The sequence below is a fragment of the Hyla sarda genome, chromosome 10, assembly GCF_029499605.1.
Source record: "Hyla sarda isolate aHylSar1 chromosome 10, aHylSar1.hap1, whole genome shotgun sequence".
NCBI lineage: Eukaryota > Metazoa > Chordata > Amphibia > Anura > Hylidae > Hyla > Hyla sarda.
In genome coordinates, this window is record NC_079198.1 from 76,374,370 (window position 1) to 76,394,612 (window position 20,243).

Genomic DNA, 20,243 nt, shown 5'->3' on the forward strand with positions numbered 1-20,243 from the left:
AGTGCATAGATAAAATGTAGTGAGGCAAGATGGCCGCCGATTATATAGGGGCTGTGACATCACAGGGGTCAGTGAACACTGATAGGCTGCATCACACATGTGATTCAGGGTCAGCCCGCCTACCTTCATTCCTGACGCTGTTTCCCGCCCTCCCATAATCCCCTGCCCCATGTATTCACATGTGGATCCGCCATCTTAGGTCTCCAATAGCCTGGAACGCTGTAAAATGGAGTTTAATGAAGCGATTCGCGCGATCGAATTGCGGCGATATTCACATTCCTTGCAAATCAAATTTTTCATGAAATTCGTAACGAATTCGGGTCGTCAACTTCAATTCGCTCATCTCTAATGACAACCCCTTTTAGATGGATAAATGTTTTAGGGCCTATTTTTAGCTGCGGAATATAATATGAAAATCACACACATCCCTTTTAACAAGCCAAATCTATGATGGTCTAGATGATGGTTTCCAATTTAATCACAACCTGGAGCAACTGTGCTCATGTAAATATATGATGGGATAATGTAGCTCAGTAAAAACAGCCTGTATACCTAAAAGAGAACCTAAAAAGGCAAGAAAACATCTCTTTATGGTGTAATACAGCCTAATAAAACTCACTCTATCAGAAGTCCATTAAAAACTATTACCTTCATGGGAACATAATAAAAATGAGAGAAAGTAATGAATATAATTGATAAATGTCAAATTTTAAAACAAAAAAAGAAGATAACTGTGCTGGAGCCAGAGCCAGACAAAGATGACTTAACATATGTTCAATGTAGTTCCTTAACCCCTTCACAACGAGCGACGTACATGTACGGCGCCGCAAAGTGTCATTTGGCGCGCGGCGGCGTACATGTACGTCACGGGGTTCTGGGAGCGCCGAGTCACCGGTATCGGTGATTGGGCCAGGATGACTGCTGTTATCTAACAGCAGGCATCCCAGGACATCGCCGAGGGGGGTCCTGAGACCGCGATGTCCTGAGACCGCGGGGTCCATGACCGCGATGGGCGCAAATCTGCGCAATCCCGGGTCATACGGGTCACTGGTGACCCGGTAACCTGGAAAATAAGAGAGATCGGGGGTGTCCGAGACACCCTCGATCCCCCTGAAGGGATAGGAGTTTGGTGGCAGGGGTGCCACCCCTCCTATCCCTACTATTGGTCGGCCAAGCGACCGACCAATAGCAGACCGGGGGAGGGGGGGTTAAAGTTCTGTTCCCCCGCTTTGCCCACCTATCGGTGTCCGGGCAAAATGGGGGAACTGTCCAGGGACCGGCGCCAAAGGTCCCTTACCTGGATCCCGGAGCACGATCCTCCATGCGGGGATCCTCCACGTGCGGCGGCGGCGGCAGCAATTCTTCCGGGTGCTGCTAGGTGAGTTGTTGCCTAGCAACATCCGGAGGGCCACAGTTTACAGTTGTCTCTAAACCGTGGCCCTCCAGATGTTGCAAAACTACAACTCCCAGCATGCCCAGACAGCTGTTTGCTATGTGGGCATGCTGGGACTTTTAGTTTTGCAATATTTAGAGGGGTTCAGGTTGTAGATCACTAAGTGGTCCCAAACTGTAGCCCTCCAGATGTTGCAAAACTACAACTCTGTTTGCTGTCTGGGCATGCTGCGAGTTGTTGTTTTGCAACATCTGGAGGGCCACAGTTTTGAGACCACTGGACAGTTATTTACAACCTGAACTCCTCTAAATCTTGCAAAACTACAACTCCCAGCATTCAGGAACAGCATAAGGCTGTCTTGGCATACTGGGAGTTGTACTTGCGTGCCTTTTTGCATCAAATTAGGGGATTTTTCACCAAGAAAGGATGCAAGTTATCACAAAAATGTACCACTATGTTAAAGTAGAATGTGTCACGAAAAAACAATCTCAGTATCAGAATGATAAGTAAAAGCATTCCAGAGTTATTAATGTTTAAAGTGACAGTGGTCAGATTTGCAAAAAAAGGCTTCGTCCTAGAGGTGAAAATGGTCTCCGTCCTTAAGCGGTTAAGCTGCATACTATTTAAAATTTGCCTAAAAAAACCCTTTATATTGCCCATTTAATCCACTTAACAGCCTTTAACTCAGTTCCTTGAAAAATACCTGCACCTCAGTTGATCCATCCAGAAATCCTTTATTAAAAGAAAATGTAAAGGTTACAATGCATACGAAAGTAACTGGGAAGAAATAGTGTGCCAAAGACTGTTCTATAAGAGCCAGCAATGATAAGGGTCAGGATTAACCCTTTAAGGACGCAGAGTTTTTAAATTTTTGCATTTTCGTTTTTTTCCTCATCACCTTCTAAAAATAATAACACTTTCAATTATGCACCTAAAAATCCATATGATGGCTTATTTTTTGCACCACCAATTCTACTTTGTAATGCCATCAGTCACTTTACCCCAAAGTCTACGGTGAATTGGAAAAAAAAAATCATTGTCCGACAAAATGGAAGAAAAAACGCCATTTTGTGACTTTTGGGGTTTCTTTGTATACACAGTACAATTTTAGTAAAATGACACATTATCTTTATTGTGTAGGTCCATACGGTTAAAATGATACCCTACTTATATAGGTTTGATTTTGTATTACTTCTGAAAAAAAATCATAACTACATGCAGGAAAATTTATAAGTTTAAAATTGTCCTATTCTGACCCCTATAAATTTTTTATTTTTCCATGTACAGAGCGGTATGAGGGCTCAATTTTTCCGCCGTGATCTGAAGTTTTTATCGGTACCATTTTTGTTTTGATCAGACTTTTTGATCGCTTTTTAATCAATTTTTTATGGTATGAAACGTGAACAAAATTACGCTATTTTGGACTTTGGAATTTTTTTGCGTGTACGCCATTGACCATGCGGTTTAATTAATTATATATTTTTATAGTTTGAAAATGTATGCATGTGACGATACAACATATGTTTATTTTTATTTACCCACTTTTTTTATTGGGAAAAGGGGGGTGATTCAAACTTTTATTAGGGAAGGGATTAAATGATCTTTATAAACTTTTTTTTCCACTTTTTTATTTGCAATGTTATAGCCCCCATAGGGGACTATAACATGCAGTACATTGATTCAATACACTGATCACTACCATTGCATTGCAATGGCAGGGATCAGTGTTATCAGCGGTTGATTGCTCAAGCCTGGAGGCAGGAGGCAGGTAAGGCATCCTCCTGTTGCATTCTAGCTGATCGGGACATCGCAATTTTACCGCAATGGTCCCGATCAGCTCGACTGAGCTGCCGGGAAGCTTTTACTTTCACTTTAGACACGGCGATCAACTTTGATCGCCGCGTCTAAAGAAGTAATGCCAGACATCAGCCCGATCGGCGCAGTCCGGCATTAGCCACGGGTCCTGGTTGCTTATAGCAACCAGGACCCATCGGGTATGATGCGCGCTCACCTGCTGAGCGTGTGTCATACCTTGGGAGCCGCTTATGGACGTTTATAAATGTCTATATGCGGCAAGGGGGTTAAGTTTGACTTGCTGGTTCGCCAAACTTTAGAAATTGATGGTTTGATTCGGCTCGGTTTGATGCGAACCAGCACTTAAATAGGCCCCAAACAAGGTTCAGTACTGGAAGAGGGTCTCTACCTTAGTGAATAGGAATTGCCCTTTTGTGGGGGATCTAAGTTGTACCAAGGCACTCTTTCATGTTTCGGTGTCGGGTTCACCAGGTGCCTTTTTTAATTCTCACCTACCACCTATAGCCCACTCGGTGATTGCTTTGGCGAAACTGGGACTACTGAGGGAGTGGCTTTAACCCCCTTTACCCTCTATATCCCATCTTATAGAGTCGTTGAAACACCTATTAATATTATACAATAATGAAGTGCTCCAACTTAAGGAATGTATGGGCAAAAGATTTTTACAAAGTGGAAATTGTTCATTACTTACTTTTATGACCCACCTAACCGGGCTATTGTTGAAACACAATGGTACCTTCTGGCTGGGCTCTCTGACTCTTTGGGCACTCTGAGAGAGTCTTGAGACATGTTTTTGTTTGTATATATGCATGGTTGTCCATTTGTTTGCTGGTCTGTATGTCTGTTGTGTTAGTGCCCTGATGATTATTGGAATAGAAAGGGTTACTGTTAGGTATCACTGCAGGTGGTGGATCCTCTGGGCCTGTGTGGATGGAGACTTGAGCCGTGCCAGGGAGCGGAGTCTAAGGTGCCACTGGTTTTCACTAGAGCCCGCAGCTAAGCAGTTTGGTCTTGCTGCGGCAGGTGGCACCCAGGCCGCTACCCCTGGCACGACTCGTCCACACAGGTAGCTGGGGGGTGGCGTGGCCCAGAAGGCGACTGGCAGGACATGGCAAAATGGCAGAAAGTAAGGCAGGTAACACTGGGATAGGGAAGGTGGGGTAGCTAGGAAAGGATACCCAGCGACAGGAGCACAGGAACACAGGACTTCACAATGGCATAGACTACCAAAGATCCTGCAAAGGGAACAGGGAGGAGCAGATACTTATGGACAAGGGACAGGTGCAGACACTTTAATTAATTGGTACTGGCCCTTTAAGAAACAGAGCTCCAGCATGCATGCCATAGGGGGCGAAGGCATGCATGCTGGAGCTGCGGGGACACCAGGAAGCAGCGACACAAGAAGGTGAGGGAAGGACTGAGACTCACAAGCGGGTGCATCGCACGATCCAAATTTCAGCCCCACCGGCAATGGGGACGGGGAGCGCTCACGGTTCTTCTTTGGAACTCAAAGAGTTCCCCACTACATAAGACCAGGGGGGTACTGGACTAGGAAAAGGCTGAAAGGAACTAGCAGACTTCTGGCAAGGAGTCTTCCGTCTTCTAAGATGACCACCTCTCGAGGAAGAATGCCCCCATTTTAAGACTTTACGTCTGACAGAAGACAACACAGGAGGAACAAGACAATGATCGTGGCAATATTGTTCCCAAGAAGTGATCTCTCCGGTTGCAACCAAGGAAGACCAAGCAGAAGCTCTGAAGTACACTTTAGTAGGACATAGAATGAAATTTTCTCCTTATGCAGATCTCCTACATGCATGTTGAGGGGTTCCGTGCGAAATTGCACGACACAGTTCAGATTTTGTGCATTTACAGATGAGATGTAGAAGGGATTGGCAAGACGAGACACTGGAAGACGGAATTTATGGACCAGGGAGGCACTAATGAAGTTGCCAGCAGAACTGGAGTCCAAAAGAGCAGAAGCAATGAAAGAGGTCCTTTCAGAGGTGGCAGAGGTGAAGAATGGAACCGGAATGGACAAGTGAGGAGAGGAAGAATTCACACCAAGGGACGCTACTCCAACTTTACCAAGATGAGAGCGTTCTCCCGAACGTGGAGGACGTACAGATCAGTCTTTGAGAAAGTGCTATGGACTGGCACAATACAGGCACAAATTCTCATTGCGTCAACGGGATTTTTCCTTTGGCGTTAAACAAAAACGGTCCACATCCATAGCCTCTTCGGCAAGAGGCAAAGTTGGTAGCAGAGAATCATTTTGGGACACCAGATGAGGTAATGTTCGGTAAGGTTCTTTTTCCAAGGGAAGTTCTTCTTGCCTCTCGGCAAAACGCACACCAGTTCTAGTGGCTAAATAGATACGTTAGCCAGAGAATCTTGTGCAGCGAGAACATCCTTGATTCTAGAGGAAAAGCCTTTTTTAAAGGTGGCACACAAGGCCTCATCATTCCAGGAAAGTTCAGAGGCAAGAGTTCGAAACTGAACTGCAGAATCGCCAATGGAGGAGTTTCCTTGGCAGAGGTTCAGTATGGCAGAAGAGGCTCGTGCGGGTTCTTCAAATGCATTGTGGAAGGCTACAAGGAAGGCAGACAGATTCAAGGAGACTGGATCTCTATGATCCCAGAGAGGAGTAGCCCAGGCCAGGGCTTTTCCATATAAAAGACTGAAGACAAACACCATTTTAGCACGCTCCATCAGGAACAGATCCGCCATAAGTTCAAGACGAATAGAACACTGTGTCACAAAGCCTCTACACAGCTTAGGATCTCCGTCATATTTAGAAGGCAGGGACAAACGAGGCTTGAAACCAGGTGAAGCTGCAGATACAGAAGGAGTCTCAGGAACAGGTGGCTGCTGCTGTTGTTCCTGCAGCATGGCAAAAATCTGTTGCATCATGGCTGTAAGTAAATCCAGTTGTTGCGCTTGACAGGATAACTGCTGCGACTGCTGAGCCACAATGGTGGGCACATCTGAATCATCAGGCAAAGGCACACCAGCGGGATCCATAGAAGACTTGGAAAGATCCAAAAGATCAGACAAAAGCGCCCCAGCGGAATCCATAGCCGGATCATACTGTTAGGAATCACGGCAGGTGGTAGATCCTCTGGGCCTGTGTGGATGGAGACTTGAGCCGTGCCAGGGAGCAGAGTCTAAGGTGCTGCTGGTTTTCACCAGAGCCTGCCGCAAAGCGGGATGGTCTTGCTGCGGCAAGTGGCACCCAGGTCACTACCCCTGGCACGACTTGTGCACACAGATAGCTGGGGGGTGGCGTGGCACAGAAGTTGACTGGTAGGACGTGGCAAAATGGCAGAAGGTAAGGCAGGTAACACTGGGATAGGGAAGGTAGGATAGCTAGGAAAGGATAAACAGTGACAGGAGCACAGGAACACAGGACTTCACAATAGCATAGACTACCAAAGATAGCACAGGGAACAGGGAGCAGATATTTATGGACAAGGGACAGGAGCAGACACTTTAATTAATTGGTACTGGCCCTTTAAGAAACAGAGCTCTGTCACGCGCACTCCCTAGGGGGAGAAGGCATGCACACTCTAGCTGCGGGGACACCAGGAAGCAGAGACACAAGAAGGTAAGTGACGGGCCGAGACTCACATGCGGGTGCGTCCCGTGATGCGAATCTCAGCCCCGCCAGCAGCGGTGACAGGGAGCACTCACAGCCAGAGTTTCTGGCCAGAGCGCCACTGTAACAGTTACAAAGCCGCTGCGAGGAGGAGAAAGACGTTCAAAATTGTTGATATCTCGTACCCGAAAGGCATGAATTATAGGCTAGATTTGGTTATTGAGTTTTTTTTTTTTTTTTTTACATTTGGTATATTCACGTCTAGTATAGGCGGAGCTATTGACTCTTTAAATATGTATCCCCTGCATCTATGATTAAGTCCCTGTAGGGCGGAAACGTGTCAGAGGGTGAGGTTTTTACCTTGAACATGTTGGATTGCACGTTTTTGTATCTGTGGATTTTAGTGGATTCCTATAAATGGATGTTTTTCTAGTACTGTGATTACCTTGGACTTTTCTATTTTGGAGATGGTGAAGGAAGACTGGTTGCACGTGCACGGAGGAGGTGAGCGCTTTCCATATCATTTTTCTTTCTGCTTGTGTGGATTTTTTCCTTGGGATTAGTGGCTCCTTTCTGACTATCTGTTTATTCAGGTGCTATCTGGCTAATTAGCTACCATGTCTACAACAGACGAAGGAGCTACGCACTCTGGACAAAGATCTGGACACATCTTAAAAAAATGTTGATGACTGGTCAGACAGACTTTCGAAACTAAAAGATATTATTAAAAAGAATGATGTCCAGACTACAGAAGTTGATATTGTTAAACTAATGTGGGTGTTGGAAAAATTAATGGAAAAAGAAATGCACATTTGGTGAGACCTTAGCATGACTCAAAAATATATTGAACACCGTTTGGTGCCAAGAGGTCTCCGATTAAAGAAAATTCCCACTACCATATATTCTGAAATTTTTGCCCAGGAATCGAACGATATTTTAACTGATTCCTCATAAGGAAGAGGCTTTAATGAATACCTGCATAGACATAAAAAAAACTACAGGAAAACCTGCAATGGTATGAAACTAATAAAGACTTCCAGGAATTGGGCATGTCTATAAAAGAAAAAAATGGCTGAATTGGAGGACATTATTGTTAAAACTAAAACCAGTAAATTTCTACGAGATTTGGTGGACTTCTCTACTAACATGACTTACAAGTGGGGAAGATAGAAAAAAAATTCAACCCAGGTCCATTCTTAAACAGTCAAAAAATCAACATAAAAATGACAATAAAAAATCCACACCACCTAAAAATGTCACCTTTAGCCAAACCGAAACAAAGGATGATTCCACTGATGATCACAGTCATGTCTCAGATGTATCAACTGATAACAAAACTGTTGTGAAAAATCCCAAATCTACTTCATCTTACTCCAAGTCTAAACCTAAATACTGTATGTGAAAAAATGCAATGAAAAAAAGTCCTCAAAAAACAGACAAGGCGAGGAGGAAGAAAACACAACAAGAAGATATTCTCAGCAAGTGAAGGACAAATACAAACAGAGATAAATGTGGTTAATCTGTCTTCCTATATTGTATCTAATGTCCAGGTCAGTTTACTATCTAAAGGCCTATCATTTGCACCTACATATAATTTTGACCTCTATCAAACCATCAAAGACATTCACCATTTCTCCAGGCTTCTAGCTGTGAAAATATATATTTTTTTTTTGACCAAACAGCACAGGAAACGCAATCAGTCCCTTCACAAACTGAACTGTCTCCAGAAACTGTCTCAGAAAATATAAACACACTTTCATTTCAAGACTGTATTATTCTTAACTCCCTGATATCCTTAAATGAGGAGACATATTGGGGGACATTTATCAATGTTTGCTTATGTATTCCTTTTTTTAGTTATTTTTTTCTTACAATTTTTTGCTTATGTGCGACTTATTTATCAACTGCTTTCAGCCTGTTGATAAATTTCTTTCAAATACGCAATATTTATTTTTTTTCTTTTGTAGTGGCTTTTTCTGCTCCATGTCTGAGCTGGAGTAAATTTAGTAGGTTTTTTCATGTAATGTGACTTTTTTTTGCGACTTTCCCACTTGATAAATCTTTGACCACTGCAAGTCAAAAATCACTTTTTGCTTTTGTAAGCAAGAGTTTTATTTTTTGCTTAGGACACTAAACAATCAACAAGTCGCAGAAAAAAGAGAGTAGTCGCATTTGCGACAATTTAAGCAATTTAAGCAAAAAAAAATCTACTAAATGCTTTGATAAATCTCCCCCATAGTGAGTACAAAATTGAGGAGTCTAGATCAATGGAATAAAAAAAAAAACTAATTTTATCCGATACAGTCTAGATGTGTAGCGTTGGATCGCTTTTGAGAACTGATATATGAAGAACTTGTGAACCTACATCGGAAAATGAAAACTGATGCTCAAATCGGAGAACAAAAAAAATCTTTCTAAAGCAGAAAGAAGAAAATTTTGGAACTAAAAGAAAATGACAATTTATTAGTTTGATCGGCCGATAAAGGTGGAGCCGTGGTGCTTTTGAATAAAGAACTCTATATCAAACTGAATGAAAATATGCTTAATGATGAGAGAACTTTTGAAGCTTTTCAAAAAGATCCAACCACAGAATATCAGTCGAGTTTGAAACTCCTTCGGGAGGAAGGAACGTCACTATCGGTGCTAACATAAAAAGAATTTGATTTTTTATTTAATGTCTCCCCTATTACACCTATTTTTCATTAATTACCTAAGATTCACAAGAGCCAATTCCCGCCACCATTAAAGGGGTAGTCCAGTGGTGAAAAACTTATCCCCTATCCTAAGGATAGGGAATAAGTTTGAGATTGCGGGGGTCCGACCGCTGGGGCCCCCTGTGATCTCTCTGTACAGGGGCCAGGCTCTCCGGCCAGATAGTGGGTGTCGACCCCCGCATGAAGCGGCGGCTGACACGCCCCCTCAATACATCTCTATGGTAGAGCCGGAGATTGCCGAAGGCAGCGCTTCGGCTCTGCCATAGAATTGTATTGTGGGGGCGTGTCGGCCGCCGCTTCATGCGGAGGTCGACACGGCCCCTTCCCGCGGGCTGTCGGGGCTCCGTGGGGGAGATTGCAGGGGGCCCCAGCGGTCGGACCCCCCGCGATCTCAAACTTATCCCCTATCCTTAGGATAGGGGATAAGTTGTTCACCACTGGGTCACCACTGGACTACTCCTTTAAGACCTATCGTGGCGGGAATTGGCTCTTTAAATGAGTCTTTATGTGAATGGTTTGACCAATTTTTTAAATCATTGATGAAACATACATTTGGGTACATTGGAGACACCAAGCATTTGCTTGGTGCTCTTGGTGATAAACAATGGCAATCTAATTGCAAATGGCTGACGTGATATCAAAACTTTATACACATGCATCCCCCACAATTTGGCCCTGATAGCTATAGAATTCCACTTGATTAAATATTCTAATTATAACCCTGATTTGAAAATGTTTATCCTTTCAGCTATTAATTATTTATTGACACATTGTTTTGTTTATGTTTAATTCAAAATTAGTGTTGGGCACGAATATTCGCATTTCAAATTTTTATTGCGACTATCGCAAATTTGAGAATATTGCAAATATATTTGCTATATATATTCGAAATTATGAAAATTCACTTTTTCCCGCATATGTGAATATTCGAATATTCCTACTTTTCACTTGTGGGCCAATTAGAATGATGCAAATACACTTGTCAGAGGTTATCAACAACATCCCTAGTAACCAATAGTAAAGTTGCCCACCCCCTCACTGTTTTCTTCCTCGAATATGCAAATATTCAAATATGCGAATATAACGAATATGCGAAATTCGCGATTATGTAGGACGAATATTTGTCTATATATTCATGAAATATCGCAAATTTGAATATGGCTAATGCCGCCCATCACTATTCAAAATATTATTTACAGCGAGTTGGAGTCTCAATGGGCGTAAAATATTCACCTTCATTAGCTATTCTTTATGTTGTGTGGTGGGAAGAATAGTTTTTATTTGATGCACTTAACTCTTTCATTTCAGATGTGTTGTGGTACAGCCTCTACATAGACGATATTATCATCATTTGAAGGTCTGATGTGGTGGTCGTACCCAACTTTATGCAATATTTAAATAGAAACCCCTGTGCATTAAGATTTACATATGATTTTCACCCTACTGTAATTACATTTCTGGATGTTAAAGGGGTACTCAAGCGCTTAGACATCTTATCCCCTATCCAAAGCATAGGGGATAAGATGCCTGATCGTGGGGGGTCCAGCCACTTGGGACCCCCGTGATCTTACACGCCGCACCCCGTTAGAATCAGTCCCGTAGTGTGTTCGCTCCGAGTCTGATTACTGTCGATCACAAGGACGAAGCATTGTGACTTAACGGCTCCGCCCACGTGTGACGTCACGCTCTGCCCCCTCAATAAAAGCCTTAGGAGGGGGAGCGACAGCGGCCATGCCCCCTCCCATAGGCTTGCATTGAGGGGGCGGATCGTGATGTCACATGGGGGCGGAGCCATTACGTCACAATACTCCATCCCCATGATCGACAGTAATCAGACCCGGAGCAAACACGCTCCGGGGACTGATTCTAACGGGGTGCGGCGTGCATGATGGTCCCCAGCGGTGGGACTCCCGCAATCAGGCATCTTATCCCCTATCCTTTGGATAGGGGATAAGATGTCTAAGTGCCGGAGTACCCTTTAAGCTAGAAATTGTGGACCAAAGAATTGTCACTTTTACCTTTAGAAAGCCCACAGCCGGCAATTCGGTGCTACATGCTAATTCATGTCACCCTGAACATATGGTTAAAAATTTACCATATGGGGAATTTATCCGCAGTAAAAGAAATTGTTCTTCGGTGGAATTATTTGAGTCAGAAAGTGTAAAACTGTCAGAAAGATTGAAACAAAAGAATTATCCTGATGGTCTGATTAATTCAGCTATCAGGAAAGTTCAAGCATTAGATAGGGAAGATTGACTTTATGATAAAAAAACAAAAACTAGAAGATCCCCTATAAGTAACCACCCAGCCAAGGAGGTAATTACTTTTGTCACTACATTTAGTAAACAATATAATAATATCAAAAATATTGTAACTAAATATCTCCCTGTCCTGGAACAAAATAATATTCTTAAGAATGTAATTTGCAAAGGCTGCAGGTTCTCAGCAAAACGCCCACCAAACTCACAATCTATTTTGCCACCTTCACATATCCAGGAAAACAAAACCAGAAATACATGGCTCAATGTGAAAGGATGCTTTAAATGTGGTGGCAACTGATGCAGTTGTTGTGAGTTTATCAATCGAACTAAAGAAATACATGAAACAATTGTGGCCTCTCTATATCTCACCTCTTCCTTCATAAGCTGCAATACAACATGGGCTATTTACTAAATACGTTGTACCATTTTGCAATTTAGGGTATGTGTGTTGCACAAGTAGACACTTTAAAGATAGATTAAGGGCACATTCCCATTTGGCTTATACGCAGCGTATTTCACGCTGCACAAAATCTGCAGCAGCGGGAAATATGCTGCGTATCCCTCGCTCACCATACACACAAGGCTTTTTCGGCAGCAGCCATATGTGTGCAGTGAGTTTTAGGTGGAGCAGCACGTCACAGTCACACCGGCACACGGCCCTGCATCCAAAACTCACTACACGTTGGAAAGCCTTGTGTGTATGGCAAGTGAGGGATATGCAGCATATTTCCAGCTGCTGCTGCAGATTTTGCGCAATTGAAATACGCTGCATACACGTCAAGTGGGAACAGACCCTAAGAGAACATATCTATGGAGCAACCCACACCACAAAAAACCTTTCCAATGTCTCTAAACATTTTTCACATACTCAGGTGATGTTAGTGCCCTGATGATTACTGGGATACAAAGCATTACGAAGCCGCAATGAGGAGGAGACAGACGTTCAAAATTTTGAACCAGGAAGGTTTTTGGATTCTAATGTTTGATACCTCGTACCCGAAAGGCATGAATCATAGGCTAGATTTGGTTATTGAGTTATTGAAGTTTTTATTGTTTTTCCTTTTTGTATTTGCTATGTGTTTTTTTTATTTTATTTGGTATATTCCCGCCAAGTAAAGGCGAAGCTATTGGCTCTTTAAATACCTGGCAATGCTATCCCCTGTAGCTATGATTAAGGCCCGGTGGGGTGGAAATGCTTCAGAGGGGGAGGTTTTTATCTTGAACATGTCGGACTGCACCTTTTTGTATCTTGTAAATTTTAATGGATTCTTATGAATGGATGTTTTTACCAGTGCTGTGATTACCTTTGACTTTTCAATTCTGGAGACGGTGAAGGAGGACTGATTTCACGTGCATGGAGGAGGTGGGTGTTTTCCATACCATTTTTTCTTTCTGGATGTCTGTCTGTTTGTTCTGTTCGTTATGTTTGTCTTGGTGTCTGTCTACTTGCTTGTTAGTTAATTTTAGTCAGGGTTTTAATTTTACACTTGATTATGTATTATCACAGCAGTTTAGTTTATCCTTTATGTAAGGTTTTCATTTATGTTATTGACCTTTGTCTGGTGCTTCCCTGGCCCACCGATCTGAATCTAGTTTCTCTTCTGGTCTTTTAGTTGTTACTCCACCCTGCTGATATGAGCCGTTAGCATCTTTAATTTGGGAGTATTTGTGGTGTGGGTGGTGGGCAGCGAATCGGCTTTTGATTCTATACTTCTATGATTTAACATTCTACTGTATTAGTTCTCTGACTTATCTCATTGTACCGTTGGTTGTTTATCTGTACATTGTGATAATAAAAATTGTTATTCAAAGTAAAAAAAAAAAATAGACCCCAAACATATTTCCAACAATGTCTAACAGCTGTAAAGCCCTCTCTAAGTATGTATTGTAGTAGTTTTTAAGTGTTTTAAAGGCTAAGTTATGGCAACATGTGGTAACCCATGGTGACTAACAGCTTACTGAATGTGCTGGAAAATTTTTGAGGCTTATTCACACTAAAATAAAGCAGCATCACATATCCCTGGTTGTTGGTAGATTCCTGCTGGGGATTTTTTTTTATTTGACTATGCTTCAGGGGCTGTAAAGTTAGTGTAGTTCATAATATAGTGTCTGTATCTGTGTTTCATGGTGGTCTTGCAATTCTTCTGGGATTTTTGCCTCAAGGTTTATTTTTAACAGCATAAAAAATTAGTGTTTTCTCAGGTTTTCCCTAGTTGCAGTGCAGCTTGAGACATTATATCACTAAAATAACCTATAAATACGCCACTACAGCGTATAGGGTAAACCCACCAAGAGTAAAAGATGTATATAATAAATTAAATCGAAAATATATTAATCTGAGAAATCAATAACCATAGAATTTAATAAATATGATTTTATTTTACAAAAAATACATATATCATACACAAGCAAGAAAAGTTGGTAATAATATATAGCTATATAACATACATAAAAATAGTAATCATTAGCGCAATTTGATAATGTGTATAATTATTTAAAAAAATATATTTTATATATATATATATATATATATATATATATATATATATATATATATGTAAATAAATGAGCTTAAAAAATGCAAAGGAAAGCCGGTCACGGTGAAACGCGTTGGAGGTGATTGCAGGGACGTGGAACCCATCCTCTTTTTACATGTGGGGTCAAGTATTTACATTCTGACACCTTTACTTTCAGCACCTTAATTTTTGGTTTCTTGCACTGTTTTCCCCTTTTTTTATATTTATTGTATACACGTATATTTCTGTGTTGCACATTGCACCTTATATATTTTTATCTTTAAGGTTACATACACCTGTTATGCTTTAAATTGAGTGTCACATTGCACGTATATATTTTTTTAGCAAAAGGTGTTTTTATGATCCATTGGTGATCAGTTGACCCCGACATTTACGTGTTCCCTCTTTACAACTTTTTTATATCTTTTTCCCGTCCCTGCTATCCTTTGCATTTTTTAAGCTCATTTATTTACATATATATATATATATATATATATATATATATATATATATATATATAAAATATATTTTTTTAAATAATTATACACATTATCAAATTGCGCTAATGATTACTATTTTTATGTATGTTATATAGCTATATATTATTACCAACTTTTCTTGCTTGTGTATGATATATGTATTTTTTGTAAAATAAAATCATATTTATTAAATTCTATGGTTATTGATTTCTCAGATTAATATATTTTCGATTTAATTTATTATATACATCTTTTACTCTTGGTGGGTTTACCCTATACGCTGTAGTGGCGTATTTATAGGTTATTTCAGTGGTTGTTTTGGGTTTTCCCCAATTTTATTCAGACCACAGTACATAGGACTTTTTTAGGTTGTTTTTACATTATATCACTAGTCACGTGATCGGAGGAAGCCTTTCTTTGCTTTAATGGGTGGAGTGACCGCTTGGTGGAAGGAAGATCATTCTGTTTTTGCAACAGCTGGAGGCACTCTGGTCAGAAAACACTGGTCTATTACATGGAAAGGATCACAGTTGTGTTGCAATGGGTGGGGTGGCTGATGTATGGGAGGGAAAAAAGTGACCTCACACTTACAAACAAGGAATGGTGGGGTTTGTGGTTTAAGAGAACAAACTCCAATAGGAAATAGCCAGTTCAGGTGATCTCACAACTTAGCCATTTAGCCCCAAGACATATGCAGATCCTTCCTAAGCATGTCCATTACTGTCTGGCAAGTACGTACAAAAATCACCTTATGATGGATAACCCCACACGTAGGTGTCAGAAGCTACAGTGGCTTTTTCCAAGCGTTTAAAAAAATATTTTGGGAGTAGCAAGAGTTTTTTAGTCTGTTAAGGGAAGAAGATGGCACAGATTTCTCCAGCCGTTCAAAAATAAAAATTAGCCTTTTTTGGGAGTAGCATCAGATTTTTAGTCTACCAAGCGATGAAGATGTCAAAGGATTTTGTCAATTCTCAATTTTTGGTAGTAGCAACATTTTTCTAGTCTGCCAAGCGAAGAAGGTCTCAAGGATTTGAAAATGAGGCAATAGAATGATGCCTTTTTTGAGGATCATGGGTTGTATATGCATGGGCCTGGTTGAAACTTCCAGCAGCAAAAGTGATGATGGGCTAGAGGGCTTTGTAGTGTCCAGGGGAAAGCAGAAGGTAGAAGATGTGTTTTTATTAAAATTTAGGTAGGAGGTTGCAACAAGGGTGACGGCAGACTAGTGGGACTGGCATTATCCAGTGGACAGCAGGAGGTTGCGGACTGGCATTATCCAGCATACAGCAGGTGGTTGTGGACTAGCACTATAGAGCGTACAGCAGGAGGTGGCAGACTGATAAGAGTTGCAGTAGCCTGTTGTTACGCCGAGCGCTCCGGGTCCCCGCTCCTCCCCGGAGCGCTCGCTACACTTCCCTCACTGCAGCGCCCCGGTCGGTTCCACGGACCCGGGGCGCTGCGTTACTACCTCCGGCCGGGATGCGATTCGCGATGCGGGTAGCGCCCGCTCGCGATGCGCACCCCGGCTCCCGTACCTTACTCGCTCCCCGTCAGTTCTGTCCCGGCGCGCGCGGCCCCGCTCCCTAGGGCGCGCGCGCGCCGGGTCTTTGCGATTTAAAGGGCCACTGCACCGCTGATTGGTGCAGTGGTTCCAATTAGTGTTTACACCTGTGCACTTCCCTATATCACCTCACTTCCCCTTCACTCCCTCGCCGGATCTTGTTGCCCTAGTGCCAGTGAAAGCGTTCCTTGTGTGTTCCTTGCCTGTGATTCCAGACCTTCTGCCGTTGCCCCTGACTACGATCCTTGCTGCCTGCCCCGACCTTCTGCTACGTCCGACCTTGCTTCTGTCTACTCCCTTGTACCGCGCCTATCTTCAGCAGCCAGAGAGGTTGAGCCGTTGCTAGGGGATACGACCTGGTCACTACCGCCGCAGCAAGACCATCCCGCTTTGCGGCGGGCTCTGGTGAAAACCAGTAGTGACTTAGAACCGATCCTCTAGCACGGTCCACGCCAATCCCTCTCTGGCACAGAGGATCCACTACCTGCCAGCCGGCATCGTGACAGTAGATCCGGCCATGGATCCCGCTGAAGTTCCTCTGCCAGTTGTCGCTGACCTCACCACGGTGGTCGCCCAGCAGTCACAACAGATTGCGCAACAAGGCCAACAGCTGTCTCAACTGACTGTTATGCTACAACAGTTACTACCACAGCTCCAGCAATCATCTCCTCCGCCAGCTCCTGTACCTCCTCCGCAGCGAGTGGCCGCTTCTGGAATACGACTATCCTTGCCGGATAAATTTGATGGGGACTCTAAGTTTTGCCGTGGCTTTCTTTCCCAATGTTCATTACACTTGGAGATGATGTCGGACCAGTTCCCCACTGAAAGGTCTAAGGTGGCTTTCGTAGTCAGCCTGCTGTCTGGAAAAGCCCTGGCTTGGGCCACACCGCTCTGGGACCGCAATGACCCCGTCACTGCCTCTGTACACTCCTTCTTCTCGGAAATTCGAAGTGTCTTTGAGGAACCTGCCCGAGCCTCTTCTGCTGAGACTGCCCTGTTGAACCTGGTCCAGGGTAATTCTTCCGTTGGCGAGTATGCCGTACAGTTCCGTACCCTTGCTTCAGAATTATCCTGGAATAATGAGGCACTCTGCGCGACCTTTAAAAAAGGCCTATCCAGCAACATTAAAGATGTTCTGGCCGCACGAGAAATCCCTGCTAACCTACATGAACTCATCCATCTTGCCACTCGCATTGACATGCGTTTTTCCGAACGGCGTCAGGAGCTCCGCCAGGATATGGACTCTGTTCGCACGAGGCGTTTCTTCTCCCCGGCTCCTCTCTCCTCTGGTCCCCTGCAATCTGTTCCTGTGCCTCCCGCCGTGGAGGCTATGCAGGTCGACCGGTCTCGCCTGACACCCCAAGAGAGGACACGACGCCGCATGGAGAATCTCTGCCTGTACTGTGCTAGTACCGAACACTTCCTGAAGGATTGTCCTATCCGTCCTCCCCGCCTGGAAAGACGTCCGCTGACTCCGCACAAAGGTGAGACAGTCCTTGATGTCTACTCTGCTTCTCCACGTCTTACTGTGCCTGTGCGGATGTCTGCCGCTGCCTTCTCCTTCTCTGCTGTGGCCTTCCTGGACTCTGGATCTGCAGGAAATTTCATCTTAGCCTCTCTCGTCAACAGGTTCAACATCCCGGTGACCAGTCTCGCCAGACCCCTCTACATCAATTGTGTAAACAATGAAAGATTGGACTGTACTATACGTTTCCGCACGGAGCCCCTTCTAATGTGCATCGGATCTCATCACGAGAGGATTGAACTGTTGGTCCTCCCCAATTGCACTTCTGAAATCCTTCTTGGACTTCCCTGGCTTCAACTCCATTCCCCAATCCTGGATTGGTCCACTGGGGAGATCAAGAGTTGGGGGCCCTCTTGTTCCAAGGACTGCTTAAAACCGGTTCCCAGTAAACCTTGCCGTGTCCCTGTGCTTCCTCATGTAACCGGTCTCCCTAAGGCCTATATGGACTTTGCGGACGTTTTTTGCAAAAAACAAGCTGAGACTCTACCTCCTCACAGGCCTTATGATTGTCCCATTGACCTCCTCCCGGGCACTACTCCACCCCGGGGCAGAATCTATCCTCTGTCCGTCCCAGAGACTCTTGCCATGTCTGAATACGTCCAAGAAAATTTAAAAAAGGGCTTTATCCGTAAATCCTCCTCTCCTGCCGGAGCCGGATTTTTCTTTGTGTCCAAAAAAGATGGCTCTCTACGTCCTTGCATTGACTACCGCGGTCTTAATAAAATCACGGTTAAGAACCGCTACCCCCTACCCCTCATCTCTGAACTCTTTGATCGTCTCCAAGGTGCCCATATTTTTACCAAACTGGACTTAAGAGGTGCTTATAATCTCATCCGCATCAGAGAGGGGGATGAATGGAAAACGGCATTTAACACCAGAGATGGACACTTTGAGTATCTGGTCATGCCCTTTGGTCTATGCAACGCCCCTGCCGTCTTCCAAGACTTTGTTAATGAAATTTTTCGTGATCTACTATACTCCTGTGTTGTTGTATATCTGGACGATATCCTGATTTTTTCTGCCAATCTTGAAGAACACCGCCAGCATGTCCGTATGGTTCTTCAGAGACTTCGTGATAATCAACTCTATGCCAAAATAGAGAAATGTCTGTTTGAATGCCAATCTCTTCCTTTTCTAGGATACTTGGTCTCTGGCCAGGGACTACAAATGGACCCAGATAAACTCTCTGCCGTCTTAGATTGGCCACGCCCCTCCGGACTCCGTGCCATCCAACGTTTTTTGGGGTTCGCCAATTATTACAGGCAATTTATTCCACATTTTTCTACCATTGTGGCTCCTATTGTGGCTTTAACAAAAAAAAATGCCGATCCCAAGTCTTGGCCTCCTCAAGCGGAAGACGCCTTTAAACGACTCAAGTCTGCCTTTTCTTCGGCTCCCGTGCTCTCCAGACCTGACCCATCTAAACCCTTCCTATTGGAGGTTGATGCCTCCTCAGTGGGAGCTGGAGCTGTCCTTCTACAAAAAAACTCTTCCGGGCATGCTGTTACTTGTGGTTTTTTTTCCAGGACCTTCTCTCCGGCGGAGAGGAACTACTCCATCGGGGATCGAGAGCTTCTAGCCATTAAATTAGCACTTGAGGAATGGAGGCATCTGCTGGAGGGATCAAGATTTCCAGTTATTATTTACACCGATCACAAGAACCTCTCCTACCTCCAGTCTGCCCAACGGCTGAATCCTCGTCAGGCCAGGTGGTCTCTGTTCTTTGCCCGATTTAATTTTGAAATTCACTTTCGGCCTGCTGATAAAAACATTAGGGCCGATGCTCTCTCTCGTTCCTCAGATGCCTCTGAAATTGAACTCTCTCCTCAACACATCATTCCTCCTGACTGCCTGATTTCCACTTCTCCAGCCTCCATCAGGCAAACTCCTCCAGGAAAGACCTTTGTTTCTCCACGCCAACGCCTTGGGATCCTCAAATGGGGTCACTCCTCCCATCTCGCAGGTCATGCGGGCATCAAGAAATCTGTGCAACTCATCTCTCGCTTCTATTGGTGGCCGACTCTAGAGACTGATGTGGTGGACTTTGTGCGAGCCTGCACTATCTGTGCCCGGGATAAGACTCCTCGCCAGAAGCCCGCTGGTTTTCTTCATCCTCTACCTGTCCCCGAACAACCTTGGTCTCTGATTGGTATGGATTTTATTACTGACTTACCCCCATCCCATGGCAACACTGTTATTTGGGTGGTCGTTGATCGATTCTCCAAAATGGCACATTTCATCCCTCTTCCTGGTCTTCCTTCAGCGCCTCAGTTGGCTAAACAATTTTTTGTACACATTTTTCGTCTTCACGGGTTGCCTACACAGATCGTCTCGGATAGAGGCGTCCAATTTGTGTCTAAATTCTGGAGGGCTCTCTGTAA